This window comes from Panthera tigris, chromosome C2, assembly GCF_018350195.1.
Source record: "Panthera tigris isolate Pti1 chromosome C2, P.tigris_Pti1_mat1.1, whole genome shotgun sequence".
NCBI classification, from domain to species: Eukaryota; Metazoa; Chordata; class Mammalia; order Carnivora; family Felidae; genus Panthera; species Panthera tigris.
The window spans coordinates 82,725,630-82,745,324 of NC_056668.1; the positions used below are offsets into that span (position 1 = coordinate 82,725,630).

At 40.7% G+C, this 19,695-nt stretch overlaps 1 protein-coding gene across 2 annotated transcripts in view; it reads right to left on the reverse strand.

Moving 5' to 3' along the window:
- YEATS2 (YEATS domain containing 2) overlaps positions 1-9,425 on the reverse strand; it is a 112,165-nt gene extending 102,740 nt beyond the window's left edge. Inside the window, exon 1 of one of the 2 annotated variants that reach the window (XM_042998891.1) lies at positions 9,254-9,425. The gene's annotated coding sequence lies outside the window, so the exon portion shown is untranslated. Of the gene's footprint in view, positions 1-9,060; positions 9,115-9,253 lie in introns of those variants that run through there. The other variant, XM_042998892.1, reaches the window with a different exon arrangement.
- Positions 9,426-19,695: the final 10,270 nt, after the last annotated feature.

Here is a 19,695-nt window from a genome sequence, read left to right on the forward strand (position 1 = left end):
TGAAATTGCTAAAGACCATGTAAGTTGCTATAAAGGTCAGCCCCAGGATTCATGCAGGCCAATACTTGGTCTCCAATGTGCAAAGCAACGTGAAAGAAAATCTAGAATAAAACAACTATTCTAAATTATCCATGCCACTGCTTCTATCCATTAGTGCAACAACTGGATAGCTGGCCTTAGGAAGCTTTACCCTTCCTTTACTCCAGGACTTCAACATACACTTTCTCTGGACAGAGTGACCTACATGAGCTGTTTAAAGGTTTTGAGATACTTAAAGCAAATTCTTAAGTTGACAGAAGGGAGACACCATATAGGGGTACCTGGTTGGCCCAGTTGGAGAAGCATGTAACTCGTGATCTCAGAGTCATGGGTTCGAGTACACAGTTGGTTGGAGACTGCTTGAATACATAAACTTTAAAAAAAAAAAAAAAGAGAGAGAGAGAGAAAGAAACAAGGGAGGGTACATAACCTTCCAATGACTTCCCTGGTGTCACTTTCAGACAAAGATCACTGGAATAGTCTGAAATGATAGCTGACTTCATATGAGAATCCTGTCTCAATTGTGAAGCCCTAAAAGTTTTTTTTCCAAAAGAAGCAAAAGGAAACAAAGCTGGTCTACAATTCCAGGTTGAAAAAGGAAGGAACTGGACCAGATCAAGATTATGTCAAACTCTTGGACACAGTCACTGAGAATACATAAACTGAGCCAAATCTTGCACACTTCACTAAGTAGGGATTTTTCACTGGAGTTTTCAAATGGACAACGACAACACATTCTATGGGGATAAGTCTCATGCTTTTCCATGTGAAGCTGAGATTCTTAAAAGGAAACAAGCAACTTAAAAAGGGGACATTTTTTAGAAACTGGTTTTTTCTTTAAATCAACACTCTCTAGTCTAAAAAACTATCTATTTATAAAAATCTACCTACTGATAAAAATTTTCTGGAACCAGATATAATGATGGCTGCACAACTTTGTGAATCTACTAAAAGAAAAAACACAGAGTTTTACACTTTAAAGAGTGAATTTTACAGTATGTGAATTAGATCTCAAAAGTCATTATAAAAAATAACATTGGAATTGTAGGTTCAAGCCCCACAATGGGTGTAGAAATTACTTAAAAAAAATAAAGTCTTGGGGCACTTGGGTGGCTCAGTCGGTTAAGCGTCCGGCTTCGGCTCAGGTCATGATCTCATGGTTTATGGTTCAAGCCCGGTGTGGGGCTCTGTGCTGACAGCTTGGAGCCTGGAGCCTGCTTCAGATTCTGTGTCTCATTCTCTCTCTGCCCCGCCCCCACTTGTGCTCTAGTCTCTGTCTCTCAAAAAATAAATAAATGTAAAAAAAAAAAATTAAAAAATAAAATCTTAAAAATGACAAACCCAATATATATTAACCTTAAACAAAAATCTATTTACAGATTATCCTTCCCCAAGTACATGAGTGCATGCTATATGTGCATTTACAAAGGGGCAGAGCCATCAGTTGGGTAATCAACATTAGGAAGACTAATGCTCACATCATGCATTAGGGAAGCTCCCCTGCTCACACACACACTCTCCCTGTCTCTCAAAATAAACAAATAAACATTTAAAAAAGAAAATTTGTGGGATGATACATGTTTACTATCTTGATTGTGGTGATGGTTTCACAGGTGTATAAATAAGTTGAAACTTCCCAAATTACACATTTTGTGCAGTCTGTAGATGCCAATTGTACCTCAATGACACTTTAAAAACCTACAACTTTCGAATATAGTCGGCCAGAAACACATATAAAGTATAAACAATGAGATCCCTCATTCACTGTGGGTGGAAATGTAAAATGGTGCAGCTGCTGTGGAAAAGTTTGGCAGCTCCTGAAGAAGTTAAACAGAACTGGGGTGTCTGGCAGGCTCACCTGGAAGGACATGCAACTCTTGATTTCAGGTCATGAGTTTGAGCCCCACATCGGGTGTAGAGATAACTCAAAACAAAAACAATAAAACCTACACTTAAAAAAAAAAAAAAAGTGGGGTGCCTTGGTGGCTCAGTCAGTCAGATGTCCACTCTTGATTTCAGCTCAGGTCATCTCATGGTTCATGAGTTCCAGCCCCACATGGGGCTCCATGCCCTGCTTGGGATTCTCCCTGCTCCTCCTGCACTCTCTCTCTAAAAATAAATAAACTTAAAAAAAAAATGTTTTTTAAGTTAAACAGATTTACTATATGACCTAGCAACTCCATTCTTAGGTATATATCCAAGAGAACTGGAAACACATGTTCACACAAAAAGTTACACCTAAATGTTCATAATAGCATTATTCACAATAGTGAAAAAGTATAAACAACCCAATATCCATGGATTGATGCCTGGACAAACATAATGGGGTATATTCAGACAGGAGAGTATTACTAAGCAAAATAATGAGGTACTGACACATGCTATATCACAGACAGACTGAATGTATCATGTTAAGTGAAAGAAGCCAGATACTAAAGGCAATGTGTTATATGATTCTATTTATATGAAATGTACAGAAACAGGCAAATCCATAGACTCAGTGTGGTTGCCAGGGGATGAGGGGAGAGGGAACAAGGACTGGCTGCTAGTAGGTACAGGGTTTCTTTCTGGGGTGATGGAAATACTTTGGAATTAGATGGTAGTAATGGTTGCACAACCTTGTAAATATACTAAAAACCATTAAATTATACACTTTAAAATGGTGAATTTTACATTAAGTGAATATGTCAATTTTAAAAAATATACGTACCCTGAAACTAATTTTTTATAAACAAAATAGAGAACAATCACCAATGTATTCATTAACTCAATGACTAAAAACATACAAATCAAGAGGAACTCCCCTTGGCATTCTCCTCACCCTCAGCCTTTACTACCAACACATAACACATCTCCCCCATCCCCATGCACCCCCACAGTTCATTCTTCAGATAAACAGAATAAACAATCCTTGGCTGGAGAACTAGTTCTACCTCTCTTTGTCTGCAGTCATCAAAGTTCGCATGCCTGAACATCTCACAATTACCTTTCAATGGATTCATATTTCACCTCTACCTTCTCTCTTGCTTACTGAAATGCTATTCAACTTTCAAGAAATCCAATTAAATTCCAACTCATCCATGAAATGCACTCCAGCCTTCAGAAACTTTTTTTTCCTAACTCCCACAAAACAGATGTTACAGACACAATTTGCTTCATAAGCCTTGTTTTCTGAGGGAAAAATGTACTGACCTTCACCCACCACTTGGTAGCAGTGTGGAAAACAGGATAAAAGGGAGCCAGGATTAAAGGTAGGGAGATGGGGGTGAATTTAAGGATTGGCAGTGAAAATTCAAATAAAAATCTCTGGTTGAACAAGAAGAGAATCCTCTTTCTGAGAAATCTATCCTAAGAAACTGCTCTCAATTTACTCTCCTATGTGAGCTGCACTTACAGATCTATAGTTTAAGTGTTAGTTCTCCTCTTCCTGTATATTTTATAATAAAAAATTGGTAGTAGTCGATGGCAAATTATAGTGCATCCAATGAATGAATACGAAGGGTTTTTAATATGGAGGGATATGATCTTATATGTAAAAACCCTAAATATTCCACCAAAAAAAACTGTAATAAATTAATTCAGCAAAATATCAGGATACTGTCAACACACAAAAATCAGCTGCATTTCTATACTCACTAAAAAATCTGCAAAGTAAATTACAGAAACAATTCCATTTATAACAGCATCAAAATGAATAAAATACAGTTGACCCTTGAACAATGCAGGCATTGGGGGCACCAACCCCCACACAGTCAAATCCATGTATAACTTTTGACTCCCCCAAAACTTAACTACTAACAGCCAACTGTTGACCAGAAGCCTTACCGATAACATTAACAATTAACAAATATTTTGTATATTATAAGTATTATATGCTGTATTCTCACAATAAAATAAACTAGAGAAAAAACTAAGAAAATCATGAAGAGAAAACACATTTACAGTATTATACTGTATCCAAAGAAGTCCACATAGAAGTGGATCTGCACAATTCAAACCCATGTTGTTCAAGAGCCAACTGTACTTAGGAATTAACCAAGGAAGTCAAAGAGTAATACAATGAAAACTACAAAACATTGCTGAAAGAAATTAAATACAACATAACTGAATGGAAACATATCTCATGTTTACGGATTGAAAAATACTGTTTAAAACTCAGTACTACCCAAAGCCATCTACAGATTCAATGCAATCCCTATCACAATCCCAATGACATTTTCCGCAGAAATAGAAAAACCCATCTTGAAATTCATATGGAATTTCAAGGGACCCTGACCAAAACAATCTTGAACAAAACTGAAGAAGTCACTCCTGATTTCAAAACTTACTAGAAGCTACAGTAATCAAAACAGTTTGGTACTGCCGTAAACAGAAATAAACAGACCAATGGAGAAGAGAGCCCAGAAACAAAGCCTTGCATATATGGTCAAATGATTTTTGACAAGCGTACCAAGACCATTCTATGGGGAAAGAATAGTCTTTTCCACAAATGGTGCTGGGAAAACTGAATATCTACACGTGAAAGAATGAAGTCAGACCCTTAACAACACATACAAAAATTAACTCAGAATGGATCAAAGGTTTAAATATAAGACTTAAAACAACAGAACTATTAAAAGCTTCACAACATTGGATTGGCAAAGATTTCTTAGATATGACACCAAAAGCACAGGTAAAAAAAAAAAAAAAAAAAAAAAAGACAAACTGGGCTTCATGAAAATTTAAAAATTTTGTGCATCAAAAGACACTATCAACAGAGTAAAAAGACAATTCACAAAAAGCTAAAATATTTGCAAATCATACATTCAATAAGGGATCAATATCCAGAATATATAGAGAGAACTCTTAAAACTCAAAGCAACAAAAACTTGACTTAAAATAGACAAAAGATTTGAATAAACATTTCTCCAAAGGTATACAAGTGCCCAATAAGCACATGAAAAGATGCTCAACATCACTAATATTAGGGAAAAAAGTACAAATCAAAACCTCAGTGAGATTATTACCTCACACCCATTAGGATGGCTATCAAAAACAAACAAACAACAACAACAAAAAAAAAAAAAAAAACCCAGAAAACAAATGTCAGCAAGAATGTGAAGAAACTGGAACCCTTGTACAGTGTTGGTGGGAATATATGAATATACGTGCAAGCCACTATGGAAAACAGTGTGGCAGTTCGACAAAAAAACTAACAATAGCATTACTGTATGATCCAACAATTCCACCCCTGGGTATATACAAACCAAAAGAACTAAAAGCAGGACCTTGAAGAGGTATCTGTATACCCATGTTCTTAGCGGCATTATTTATAAGAGCCAAAACATGGAAGCAACCCAAGTGTTCATCGACAGATGAATGGGGAAATAAAATGGGATATATACATACACTGGAATATTATTCAGCCTTAAAAAAGGAAAGTTCTTTACTAAAAGAAAAACACTGATTCAAAGGGAAACACATGCCCCTATGTTTATAGAAGAATTATTTATAATAGCCAAGATATGGAAGCAGCCCATGTCCACTGATGAATGAAGAAAATGTGATATATATAAACACAATGGAATATTATTCAGCCATAAAAAAGAATAAAATCTTTCCATTTGCAAGGACATGGATGGACCTGGAGGTTATTATGCTAAGTGAAATAAGCCAAAGAAAGGCAAATACCTATGATTTCACTCATTTGAAACTGTTAAGAAACAAATGAGCAAAGGGGAAGAGAGGAAGAGAGAGACAAACCAAGAAACAGACCCTTAACTATACAGAACAAACTGATGGTTACCAGAGGGGAGGAGGTGAGGGGATGAGTGAAGTAGGTGATAGGGATTAAGGAGTCACTAGTCCTGATGAGCACGGTGATGTATGGAATTGTTGAATCACTATATCCTACACCTGAAACTAATATAACACTGTATGTCAACTGGAATAAAAATTAGTTAAAATAGGGGAACCTGAATGGCCTCAGTCAGTTAAGTGGCCAGCTCTTGATCTCAGGGGTCCTGAGTTCAGCCCCATATTGGGCTCCAATGCTGGGCATGGAGGCTACTTAAAAAAATAAAAATGATTTAATTAATTAAAATATGTAATTTTTTTTTAAAGGAAGGAAATTCTGACACCTGCTACAACATGGATGAATCTTGAGGGCATTACGCTAAGTGAAATAAACCCATCAGAAAAAGACAAATACTGTATGATTCTACTTACATGAGGTACTTAATGTAGTCAAAATCAATCACAGAGACAGAAAGAATGGGGCTGCTATAGGGACTAGAAGAAAGGAGGAATGGGGAGTTATTGTTTAATGGGTATAGATTTTCAGTTTTACAAGATGAAAAGAGTGGTGGAGATGGATGGTGGTGATAGTTGCACACTGTTACAAATGGATTTAATACCACTGAACTGCACACTTAAAAATGGTTAAGGTAGTAAATTTTAGGCTATGTGTATTTTACAATTGAAAAAAAAAAAAGCATATATAGAAGTTAACCATGTATTAACTTGGGATCAGACATGTCTCTCCTGATGGAGCATATATAATAAACTCATTTATTCCCAGAAAGGAAAAATACTTAAGGGGGGAAATTCTGCAAGCTCTACGTAAAACTACATGTTTTCAGTATCTAAAAGAACTCTTGACAATCAATTCCCAAAAGTGATAAACACAAAAAGATACACACAGGACAGAAACAGAAATTCACCAATGACCAATATATGTGAAAAAATTTTCAAACACACTAGTAATCAAGGAATGAAATACTAAACAAGACACCATTTTTCACCTATCAAATTTAGTTGTGGAGCAGATGGAAATAAGGCATGTTGAAGAAGGCCCAGGTTTTTGTAATTCACACTCATTATCTTCACTTACTCAAGCCGCAATCAATTATTCCAATCTAGTTTCCACCTCCTACTTCTAGAACACTGGATAATAATACCAATGACAAAGGGGGGGTGTGGGTGGCTCAGTCGGTTGAACATATCTGACTTCAGCTCAGGTCATGATCTTGCGGTTTGTCAGTTCCAGCCCCACACCGGGCTCACTGCTGTCAGTGCAGAGCCAGCTTGGGATCCTGTCTCCCTCTCTTTGACCGTCCCCCGCTTGCATATGCATACTCTCTCTCTCAAAAACAAATAAACGTTTAAAAAATAATAATAATACCAATGACCAGGGGTGCCTGGCTGGTTCAGTCAGTGAAGCATGAGACTCTTCATCTCTGGGTTGTGAGTCAAGCCCCATGCTGAGTGTGGAGATTACTTAAAAATTTAAAAAAAAAAAAAATAGTAATACCAGTGACCAAACCAACAACCTCCAAAACCAATTAAACATCTCAGAAGTAAGGATGGACCAAGTCTCTTGTCTTCTGTGAACTTATTTTTCTTGGTTTCCATCACACCAGTCTTTTGCTCCCCTACCTACCTGACTGGCTATTTCTTCTGTCCTGTGTTCAATCTTCTTCCTCTACTACATCTTGAAGTATTGGGGGGGACCAAGTGCCAATTTTCACTTCTCTATCTATACTTTTTACCTTGGTGATCTCATACAGTCTATACCTTTCGATATCATCTATGTACTGAGTACTCCAAATTTTTATCTAACAGCTCTTGGCTCTCTCTTCCATGAGATCCAAACCTGTTCACCCAATTGCTTCCTCAACTACCAACTTCACAACTGATAAGCATCTCACATTTAATACACCCAAAATAGATCTCATGATTCTTCCCACCTCAAACTTCTGTTCCATTCTTCTCCCTCTCAGTAAATGCCACCATTTACTCATAGTTGCTCAAAACAAATACCAAAAAGCAAAGAATTCTCGGGGAATGCAGCTGGCTCAGTGAGTAGTTAGTAGAGCATGCGACTCGATCTCTCAGGGTCATGAGTTCAAGCCCCACGTAGGGCACAGAGTTTACTTAATTAAAAAATAGATATATATTTTTTAAAAAGCAAAGAATTCTCCCATTCCTTCATCAATCCACTTCCAAGTCTTGTTCATTCTACCTCCAAAATATTTTTAAATCTTTCTACTCTTCATCCCTGCCATGGACCTAGTCCAAGGTACTGCAAACAGCATCCTAACTGATCTCCCAGCTCCCCACTCTTGCCCTCTTCCTCCACATAGCAGTCAGATTATGCTACCTGCCTTCTTAAAACCTTCAAAGGATTCCTATGAAAACTAAATTCCTAATTAGGGCATTATCTGCTCCTATCTTTGAAAGAATATACACAACCAAAAATATACAATAACATCTCTAGGCAGCAGAACTATGAATACTCTTCCTCATTTCGCTTGTATTTTTAAACTTTTCTATGATGAATACTTGCTTATTAAGAGGAAACGATATTGTTGAATACTGTGTATTACATCGCATTTTTACACCTTAAGGAAAAAAGAAAATGGAAAATTGTAGGTAAACTCTAACTGTAACTGTTATAAGCTTAGATGAAAATACTAGCAAACATAAACACTAAGAATGATGTGTCAGGGCTATGGGATTATCGGTGATATTTTCCTCCTCTACTTTCTATTTTATAACATAATTACACTCACAACAGAAAAAAAAGATTATGAGATAAACCTCATTCATTGTCTTCTGCAATCTGGCCACAACCCACCGAACCAGTCTTTCTTCCAACTACTCACTTTCCCAAGCTTTCCACTCTAACCTCGCACTGTCTCACACATCTGGTGCTTTAACTCGGGCATATCCCTGGAAGATCCTCCAACCTTTTTAAATCCCACTCATCCTTCACAGGGGAGGGGGGCGGTAAGGATGGCGACAGGTTGGAGGTAGATTTCACCGTTCTTGTTGGTAAATCCACAACTTGCTGGTACCGGAGCCAAATCTCATTTCCGAGCCCATCAGAGGCCACCGAGCTTAACATGCTGAAAGCTCCGGCCACTGGGGCCCAAGGGACCCCCATCCCCGCAGAGAGCACTGTGCCCCTTAGAAAAGGACCCCCCACACAGCCAAATTCCAGGTTGCCGCTTCGAAGACTCCTCCGACAGACACACTCACCGCGGAACCAGCCCGCCCCTCCGGTCCTCTTCTATCCGCAGTCACTCGCTCCCCCCTCCGCTCCGCCCGGGACCGCGCGGCCACCCGGGTGGGGGAGGGGAGCGCACGTGCCCGCGCCGCCCCCGCCCAGACAATGCCCGGGAGAGCGGAGCGCGCGCCCGGCCGGCCGGAACCCGCTCCCGCCAACACTCACCCTTGCCGGGTCTCCCGCCGAAGCGCAGGGCCCGCTGGGCGCCGCGAGAGGACACAAGGAAGGTGCGAAAGCGGGCGAAGCTCCGCGGAGCCGCCCCGCCACGAGGCCCCAGCGACCCCAGAGCCCGCGGAAGCACAAGGCTCGGCGGAGCCCGCCCGTCCCTCCCTTTCGGCCCCGCACGTCAGCAGCAGGGGCGGGGCGGGACGCGCGCGGCGGCGGCGCGCGCGCGCGCGCGGCCCCGGGGGCGGAACTTGCAGAGATGTGGGCGGGGCCAGGACTCCAGCTGGTGCTGGGGCCGCGGCTGGCTGGGCTGGAGCTGTGGTTGGCGGTGGCCCAGACTCTGATCCCGGCCGGTGCTGCCGCACTGCCTGGGGAGTATGGATGTTGGTTCTGGCAAAGGCACCATCATCATTTATCATTTTCCTCCCTAGAAGATGGCAAGTTCCAGCCTCAAGTTTGACAGAATATTCCTTCTGCCGGCATATGTGAAGCTTCTACAGTAGTAACAGTAGCTATGATTTGTGTATGTGTATCATCTTGTACCAAGCTTTGTGCTAGGTTCTAGGGATACAAATAACAATAGTTATTACTAACCTATGATACAGATGCAGAAATTGGGGCTCCAAAAGGTTGGGATTTAACTAGTTTACACAACTAGTGAGTGACAATCCATCAAGTCCAGTTTACCTGCTAAATATCTTTTGAGCCCACCTTTTTCTTTCTCCCTGTACCGCCCTACCCCAGACCACATCATCTCCTGCCCAAGACTGCTGTAGCCGCCCAACCGGTGTCCAGGGATCTGTTTCTGTTCCCTTCAATCTGTTCAAGTCACTGTGTAAAGATTTACCACTGGAGCTGAGTGATAAGCTTAGAGAGAGTTTCCTATATAATTTTTTATACTTTACATATGTTATCAATTTTTAATGCTTAATAAAAATGTTTTAAAGAGTTCACTCCTTTATCTCCAATAGCAAGCCCAGTGCATTGCATGTGGCATGCACTCAAAAAGTATTTGTTGAATGAATGAGTTAATAGGACCAGGAACTGACTCCAAAACTCTGTATGATAAGGAAATTGAGGGTTTTATAACATGTCACCCCTGGCCCCCTGACCTTAAAGTCTATCAGGGGTAAAGACAGATTGACAATATTTGTTCAGCAAATTTTTTATTGTGTTTCTGTTCTGGCACTGTCTGCCAAGCACTATGTTAGGCACCGAGGATCAGAAAGGAACAAAACTGATCCTGCCCTTGTGAAATTTACAGACAATCTGATCTGAAAGGCCAGGAAAGGCTTCTCTTATCCTGAAGCTAAGACCCAAAGAGAGAATAGGAATTGGGGAGGTAAAAAATAAATTTCATAGAGAAAGAAGTAGGGTAAGAGGTCAGCATGAATGGGTCAATATTCCCCTGATTTTGAGGTCTAACCCTGAAAAAGGGGCATAGTAGTGTCCAGCTGACTAGGGATTGGGTGAGGCTAGAAACCCACTTCCCCTAGCCCAGCTTAGAAGGCTGAACAATTCTGGCAAATGTCTCACACTGAGCAGGGCTCAGGAGTAGGGGTATTGGGGAGAGAGAGGTTGATGCTTCTAGTTGTCCACACCTTGCAGATGGTGTGCCAGAAACCCAGACTTCTCTCGATGCTCCCTGACAGGCAAAATAGCATGGTTGAGAGCCATGGATGGGACAATGTGCCAGGGACTAGGTGATCCTAAGCCAGGGGCAGTGGTGGATTGAATGGCAGGGAATGGCTGGAGAATGTGACTAAGACCCCAAGGATGAGCAGAGCTGAAGCCTCCAGCAAGAGCAAAAGGGTTCCCAAGTCAGCTGATGAAAGGAGCAGGGATTGGAGGGGCTGGGGTGAGAAAGTGAGACATATGAATTTCAAGGTGCTGAAGCAATAGATCACGAGCTTGCCAGTCAACAACCTCAGGGCTGTGGTGATCAGGAGTGACTAGGGAGCAGAAGCCAGTGAGGACCCTGGCTACAGCTCTTAATTCTGCACACAGATCTGAGACCCCTCTGGCCACTGCTTCCAACCTTCCCTTTGATCTTGCAGGCCATCTTGGGAAGTCAAGGTGTGGAAGGGAAAGTTCTGGCAGGACTGCAATTTTAAGCTGACAGAATATTTACCTCAAATGAGATCTTTTAAGACCAGATAACTTTAACTGGCAAGTTTAAGTTCAGCCCAGTCCCCAAGAGCAATGACAGCCTCTGAAAAAAAAGTTTGCCTCATTTAATAAGAAATAACATAGCTACAAATTTCTACACATATGCACTCAGTGTGCACATTTTCATAACAGAGATAAGCTCTATAAAGGAAATGGGCATAGTGAAGACAGCACAGCACAGAGGGAGCACATTTAATATGGAGGTAGAAAAGGCCTCCCTGAAAAGACATTAAGTGAAACCCTGAAGGCAGTAGAAGCTGTTTGGGCATGATAATAATGCCTAAAACAAGATAAGAAGAAAGCCCAGGGTAACTTAAGCAAGAGTAAAATGGCTGGAGATGAGGCTGGGAGCAAGATCACACAGGACATGGTGTTATGATTTTGATCTTTGCCGTAAGAACAACAGGAAGTCATTAAAGAGTTTTAAACAGGGGTGTAATGTATTTTATTTGCCCTTTTAAAAAGATTGCTTACCTTGGCGAATGGGTGGGGATGACTGGAAGGGTGTGTGAACAAAGAAGCAGCTAGACAGTTACAAAGCAATTTGAGTCCCCCAGATGAAAAATGAGGATGGCTTACACTGAACAGCAGAGATGGAGGGAAGTAGATAGATTCAAGAATTGTGGACAAAATACCAAGAGACTTGGTAATGAATTGGGGAGAGACTGAACTCTGCTAAGTCAAATGCACGAAGAAAAACCGACCCAATCCTTTAGGCAGACACAGTCCTATACGCTGGAGGTTGGATTTCAGGCCCCTCCTTAGCCAGGCCTCTTCAGCCCGCATTCACCTGCACAAGTGGAGGTAGGACTGGGAGGAGAAGATCAGAAGGGAGAAAAATAGAGGGTGGCTCCCAGGTTTCTGGCATTGGCAAACAGTGGATTTGCTGAGATGGCTGAGTGCCATTTACTGAGAAGAGGGACGTGGAGGAAGAACAGATTTTGTGTGTTGGGGATTGGGTGAATCAATAATTCCCTTTGGGACATTTTAAGTATTCCCCTGACAAGATGAAACAGGCATCCCTACATAGGACCCTGGGGCTCAGAGGAGAACTGGTGGGTGGTGCTGTCAAAATACCATTTAACAGGTAGTTGGTGAGAGTTGGTGAGATTGCAATGAAAGTACAGCAAAGGAAACAATCGACAAAACTAAATGCAGCCTATGAAATGGGAGATATTCGCAAATAACATATTGGATAGAGGGTTAGTATCCAAAATCTATAAAGAACTTCTCAAACTCAGCACCCAAAAAACAATTAACCCAGTTAAGAAACGGGTGGAAGACATGAATAGACATTTTTCCAAAGAAGACATCTAGAAAGGGGCACTCAGGTGGCTCAGTTGGTTAAGCATCCAACTTTGACTCAGGTCATGAGCTTACAGTTTGTGAGTTTGAGCCCCACATCGGGCTCTCTGCTGTCAGTATAGAGCCCACTTCGGATCCTCTGTCCCCCTCTCTCCCTGCCTCTCCCCACTTGCTCTCTCTCTCTCAAAAATAAAAGAAGACATCCAGATGGCTAACAGACACATGAAAAGATGCTCAACATCACTCATCATCAGGGAAATACAAATCAAAAGCACAATGAGATACCACCTCACACCTGTCAGAGTGGCTAAAATTAACAACACAAGAAACAACAGGTGTTGGCAAATATTCGGAGAAAGGGGCACCCTCTTAAATTGTTGGTGGGAATGCAAACTGCTGCAATCATTCTAGAGAACAATATGGAGGTCCCTCAAAAAACTGAAAATAGAGCTACCCTAGGATCCAGCAATCGCACTATTAGGTATTTACCCAAAGGATACAAAAATACAGATTTGGAGGGTTACCTGTACCTCAATGTTTATAGCAGCATTATCAACAATAGCCAAACTATGGAGACAGCCCAAATGTCCATCGACTGATGAATGGATAAAGAAGCCGTTGTGTGTTTGTATTATATGTAGTATGTATATATAATATATAATGGAATATTACTCAGCCATTAAAATAATGAAATCTTGCCTTTGGCAATGACATGGATGGAGCTAGAATGTATTATGCTAAGCAAAATAAGTCAATCGGAGAAAGACAAATGCCATATGATTTCACTCATATGTGGAATTTAAGAAACAAAGCAGACAAATATATGGGAAAGTGGCGGCGGGTTGGGGGGAGAGGCTCTTAACAATAGAGAACAAACTGAGGGTTGATGGAGGAAGGTGGGAGGAGATGAACTACATGGGTGATGGGTATTAAGGACGGCACTTGTTGGGATAAGCGCTGGGTGTTGTGTGTAAGTAAGGAATCACTGAATTCTACTCCTGAAACCAATATTGTGCTGTATGTTAACTAAATAAAATTTTAAGAAAAGTATAGTTTAGAGGGGTTGCACAGTCATAGCCTACAATGTCACACTTTGCTTTAAACAAGCCAACACTCTGAACATTGAGAAATTTCACATAATAACCTGGATTTCTCTTTCTGTGAAAAACCAGAAGCTATATAACCTGGACCCACCTTGGTATAATCAGATATTAGCTAACACTATGTATGTATCAAGCAGTGTTCCAAGCACATCACAAATTTAATCTAAATAACTACTTTCTTCTTCTTCCTCTCTATTAAGGAAGAGAAAACTAAAGCCCAGAAGGGTTGAGTAACTTGTCAGACAGCTAGGAAGTGGAGGAGCTGGGTTGCACACCCAGGCTGTCTGGCACCAGGGTCTGAGAACCTAGCTGCCACGCCATGGATGCAGCTGGAAAGCTGCAGTCCCATTTAGAGAAACCCTATGGCCTTCAGGGGATGGTCCCATCACTCCCCATTGTCTTCCTGCCCACCCCCATTCCATACTGAGTGTCAGTTGCCCTTTATTGTTTTACTTGCGCTGCTGTTTTCTGATGTTAGAGAATTATTTCTCTATACCGGGTAGAAAGTTAAAAATATTAAAATTGAGATGTCTAACTTCTATGGGTAAGAATTTAAAAATCATTTGTGAAATTTCTGTATGTTATCTGATCAGATAAAACTGGTAAAAACAGGTTAGTATTCAGATTAAATATGTATGAGAAACTCTTACCTATGTTTCCATGCTTCTGACACAATCATACTTCAGAGGTGATTTCTTATTCTCAAGTATATAAGATTAAAATGATAGAGCCACGGCAACTAAAATGTTAAATAAGTTTTAAATTTCAAACAGTTTTATTTAAATAAGGCTGAGATCAGGGAGATCTTGACAATACACTTAAACTTATTTTCAAGTCTTCGGAAAAAAATATAGTCAGTTTGGGGTCTTATAGCCTCTCAAGCGGGAAAAGCAAAGGTGGGAAAGGAGAGAGAGAAAGGGAGGTTGGTGGTTTAGGTTGCCCACTGGTCTCTTACTCAGTAAAAGTGTGGGAGGAAAATGGCAGATATGGATGTTTAATGTAAAATATGAATTAAAAAAAAAAAAAACTATTACTGAAGTTTGTCAAGTAGGTTCCAAGAGCATTGACACTGACCCAGGATAGTTGGAGGGGCCTTACTCTGGGAGAAGTGCCAAACAGCTGTGTGCAAGGCTCCAGTGGCAAGGAGCTCTATGGGCAGACTGAAAGCAGCAATCAGGGAAACAAGGAAAGTCTGAAAGGATGGTGAACTCAAAATTCTGCCTGAGGCAGAAGCTGGCTCAGGTGGAAAATTGTTGCTAATTTCTGACCCGGAGATTCAGGTATCCTGGCCTACTCCCTGGGAAATCCACCCACCCTTCCTAAAATTAACATGAGTGAAGCCCCAGAGCCCTTAAGGTAATGACGTTCCCTTATAGGTTGCAGATACTAATTAGACTTCTTAAATGAGAACCTCACTTCTTTACAGCCCCAAGCAAACTGTTGTTAGTGCCTGGGAATTACATTCAGGCAGTTAAAAATAAGTGATTATTGGGCACCTCGCTGGCTCTGTTGGTGGAGTGGGTGACTCTTAATCTCACGGTCGTTGAGTTCAAGCCCCACGTTGCTGTAGAGATTATTTAAGAATAAAAAATCCTGGGGCGCCTGGGTGACTTAGTCTGTTAAGCATCCGACTTTGGCTCAGGTCATGATCTCACAGTCAATGAGTTCAAACCCTGTGTTGGGGCTCTGTGCTGACAGCTCAGAGCCTGGAGCCGACCTGGGAATCTGTGTCTCCCCCTCTCTCTGCCCCTTCCCTGCTTGCGCTCTGTCTCTCCCTCTCTCAAAAATAAATAAACATTTTAAAAAATATTTTTTTTTCAACGTTTTTTATTTATTTTTGGGACAGAGAGAGACAGAGCATGAACAGGGGAGGGGCAGAGAGAGAGGGAGACACAGAATCTGAAACAGGCTCCAGGCTCTGAGCCATCAGCCCAGAGCCTGACGCGGGGCTCGAACTCACAGACCGCGAGATCGTGACCTGGCTGAAGTCGGACGCTTAACCGACTGCGCCACCCAGGCGCCCCTAAAAAATATATTTTTTAAAAAATTTGTATTCATTTAAGGAAACTCTACACCCAATGTGGGGTTCGAACTCATGACCCCAAGATCAAGGGTCACATGCTCTTCTGACTGAGCTAGCCAAGCGCCCCAAGAATAAAAAATCATTAATAAATAAAAATAAATAAATAAAGGACTATCCCCAAACAAGAAACCAAATGTCTGGTTGGCCTATTTGAATTTTGGCAAAACTACGTCCCATCCTTTAGATCTTATTGGACCGTATCATAACCCAAAAGAAATCAGGTAGTGTGCTTTTTTTTTTTTTTCAAGATTTTATTTTTACATAATCTCTACACCCAGCATGGGGCTCAAACTCACAACCCTGAGATCAAGAGTTGCGTGTTCCACCAATTAAGCCACCAGGAACCCTTAGTGCTTCTACTCTGTGTGGATTATGCAGTTACCATGGAATACAAACTTTGGGAATGGGGAAGATGATGCAAGACATGTTTTCATTCATGCAAAAAAAGGCAAAAAATTTTTTCTTTTTGCCCTGAAAGGAAACTTTCTATGACTGGAACTGGTGGTTGGGTCCTCTGTGTTTGTTTCACATAAAAATAAAGCCTCTAAATGTGGCTTTACTTGGAACCCTAAATGTGGAGAAATTGGAACTCTCATACATTGCTGATGGGAATGTAAAAGGGTGTGTAGCCACTTTGGCAAACAGCTTGGCAGTTCCTCAAAATGTTAAACACAGAGTTACCATATGACCCAGCAGTTACTCTCCTAGGCAAATATTGAAAAGAAGTGAAAGCATACGTCTACATAAAATTTGTACATGAATGTTCATTGTAAATTTTATTGTATCTCAATAAAGTTTTTTTTTATTATTATTTTTTAAAAAGAAGTCTCTGAGGGGTGCCTGGGTGGCTCAGTCAGTTGGGCGTCTTACTTCAGCTCAGGTCATGATCTCATGGCTGGTGGGTTCAAGCCCTGCATCAGGCTCTGTGCTGACAGCTCAGAGCCTGGAGCCTGCTTCAGATTCTGTATCTCCCTCTCTCTCTCTCTCTCTCTCTCTCTCTCTCTGCCCCTTCCCCACTCACACTCTGTCTCTCTGTCTCTTAAAAATAAATAAATATTAAAAAACCTTTTTTTAAGTAGTCTCCGAGCATAGGTTAAAAATTTCTGAAAATTACTTGTAAAGGTAAAGGCAAAAAAAATACAAAATTTCCAACCAACCAATATGAGTCGGTTTAGGTGGAATATAGATCATGTAAAAAGGGGAATGTACAAAATAGTTCTTATTTTTTAACTTTTTTTTTTTATTCTTGAGAGAGAGAGAGAGAGTGAGCGCATGAGCAGGGGAGAGTCAGAGGGAGAGGGAGAGAATCCCAAGCAGGTTCTGTATTGTCCATGCAGAGTCTGATGTGGGGCTCAAACTCACAAACCATGAGATCATGACCTGAACTGAAACCAAGAGTGGGACACTTAACCACCTGAACCACCCAGGTACTCTGCCAAAATAATTCTACTTGAACCTCAGGGCAAGTTTTTAAAGCCTAAAGACTTCTGATTTTATTTTGGTTACATTTCCTTGTCTTTAATTAGCTTTTAGGTGTCCAGGTAATACAATACTGAGATATTTTCATTATTGTTTAATGTTTTTGAAATGAACTTCTATACTACAGCTCTCTGTTATGAAAGATAAATAATGACACTGGTGCTGAGCTTATTTTCTGACAGAATTTTTAATAACCTTTAATTTCCTTGATGATATTGATGTGTATTATCCTCTGCTAGTTTTTATCAGGATGTTTCCTGGCTTTCTATTTTATGATCCATCTGTTCTAGAAATGCCCCCAAATGCCCTTAGTCAAGAGGTATAATCCTGACTGTAAATAGCCCTCATCCCCAAGTATAAGAGGCCTCTGGTGGCCTTGCCTGAGCCAAAACAAAGAATATTGCATATATCAGTTTTCAAAAATCAATTGCTGCTGAGAGTGCTATCCTGTTGACCCTGATGTTAGAAGTCTTAATCTGCCTTCACAGTGGCAGATTTGGGGATGTTGCCCCTGTAATCAGTTCTCAGTTCCTCCAATGCAAGTGAGTCGGAGATATCAGTTGAGCAATTTCAGAAGAGCAATCTTCTACAAATTGACCTTGGCAGTGATACAAACCACATGGGTAATAACTTTTATTCTCCAAACATCTCCAATCTCTTATGTTGTATGACCATTATGTTTCTCCTCCTATGCTTATGAAATGCCTTATTCATATGTTCAGAGTAAATGCATCCAGATTTGGTGTTCTCCAACTAAGCAACATATAATGTCGGAACAGTCATAAATGTGCCTAGAGAAGAATTGTTCACATTATAAAAGGAACAAAAGGAGGAGAAACTGTCAGGGAATTTTCCCTGCTGTTTTGTATTGTATTCATTGTAGAAAAGACCAAGTGGAGAATCTGAGCAGAGTTTGTGTATACAATGAATTCATGGCCCAAAATTCAGGCAGTCTGGTTTTTTTTCTTTTTTTAAAGTTTATTTATTTATTTTGAGGAGGGGGGAGGGCGGGAGGAGCTGAGAGAGAGGGAGAGAGAGAGAACGCCAAGCAGGCTCTGAGCTGTCAGCGCAGAGCCCAGCGCAGGGCTCTTACTCATGAATGGTGAGATTATGACCTGAGTGGAAATCAAGAGCTCGACTCTTAACCGACAGAGCCACCGGTGCCCCCACGCAGTCTGCGTCAAAGTAAAAAAACAAAGCAACAAAACAAAACACGATAGTATTGGGTATAATAGTTGGGAAAACTTTTCTTTGACCCTTAACTGTATACTGCTTGTACAATGTTTACATTTACATTTTGCACAAAAGATTTATTTATGCAACAACAAAGGCATAAGAAGCTGTGCCTATCCTCTTCCCCTTTTGTCACCCTGTCTTCTCCTTCAGTAGATGACATACAAAACAACTTAGCAGACTTCACATTCATTCCCTACCCACAATCCCTTGTCTTCTTCTATAGAAGCTGGAAGGTTGAACACTCAATTTTTTACCATCTCCTGCAGCCAGGAATGACCATGTGGCTCAGTAGCCAACAAGATGAATCCATAGTTCAGTGAATGAAAAGAGACTCCCAAAGAAGGAGGAGAGTTGTAGCTAGTTTTGCCTTTGCCCTTCTGTCCCTCTAAATTTGGATGTGATTCCTGAAGGTCCAGCAGCCATCCTTCAAATATAAGATTATAAGCCAAAACCTTAAAAATGGTAGCACAGAAAGAAAGCAGGAGTCTGCGTCTTTAATGATAGTATTGAGTCTCTGTACCAGGTCTAGACCGCCAACTTGCTTTGTGAGAAAAATATCATTTGCTTAAACAACTTGTTGCCAGGTTTTCTATTATTTCTAGCCAAGGACATTCCTGTATGACACATGAGATTTCTTCAATGTGTTTCTTTCCTTATTCTCATCAACTTCTTTGATAATTCCTTCTCAATTTCTATCCCAACCTCCTCTTTCTCTGCCAATGCCTAAATACTGAGGTTTCTAGATCTTCTGTCATTGGTCTGTTCTCATTTCTTGAATAAGTTTCCCCAAAGGTACAGGTTGAACTGCCCATTACGTACCAATGAGTTTCAAATCTTGACCATGAATTTAGGCCTCTGTTCTGAACCTGGGCCATTATTTTCTTAAATATTTATTTTCAAGTACCTTTAAGACATTTCCCCTTGAGTGGCCCTGAAGCAAATTCAGTCTATCCACAGTTTAATTCATTTTTTCACCAACCACTCAGTTATCTAAGATAGAAACTTTGGAATCTTCTACTCTGCATTTACCCTCACAGATCTCATCCAGTTGGTCTCCAGGTGTTACT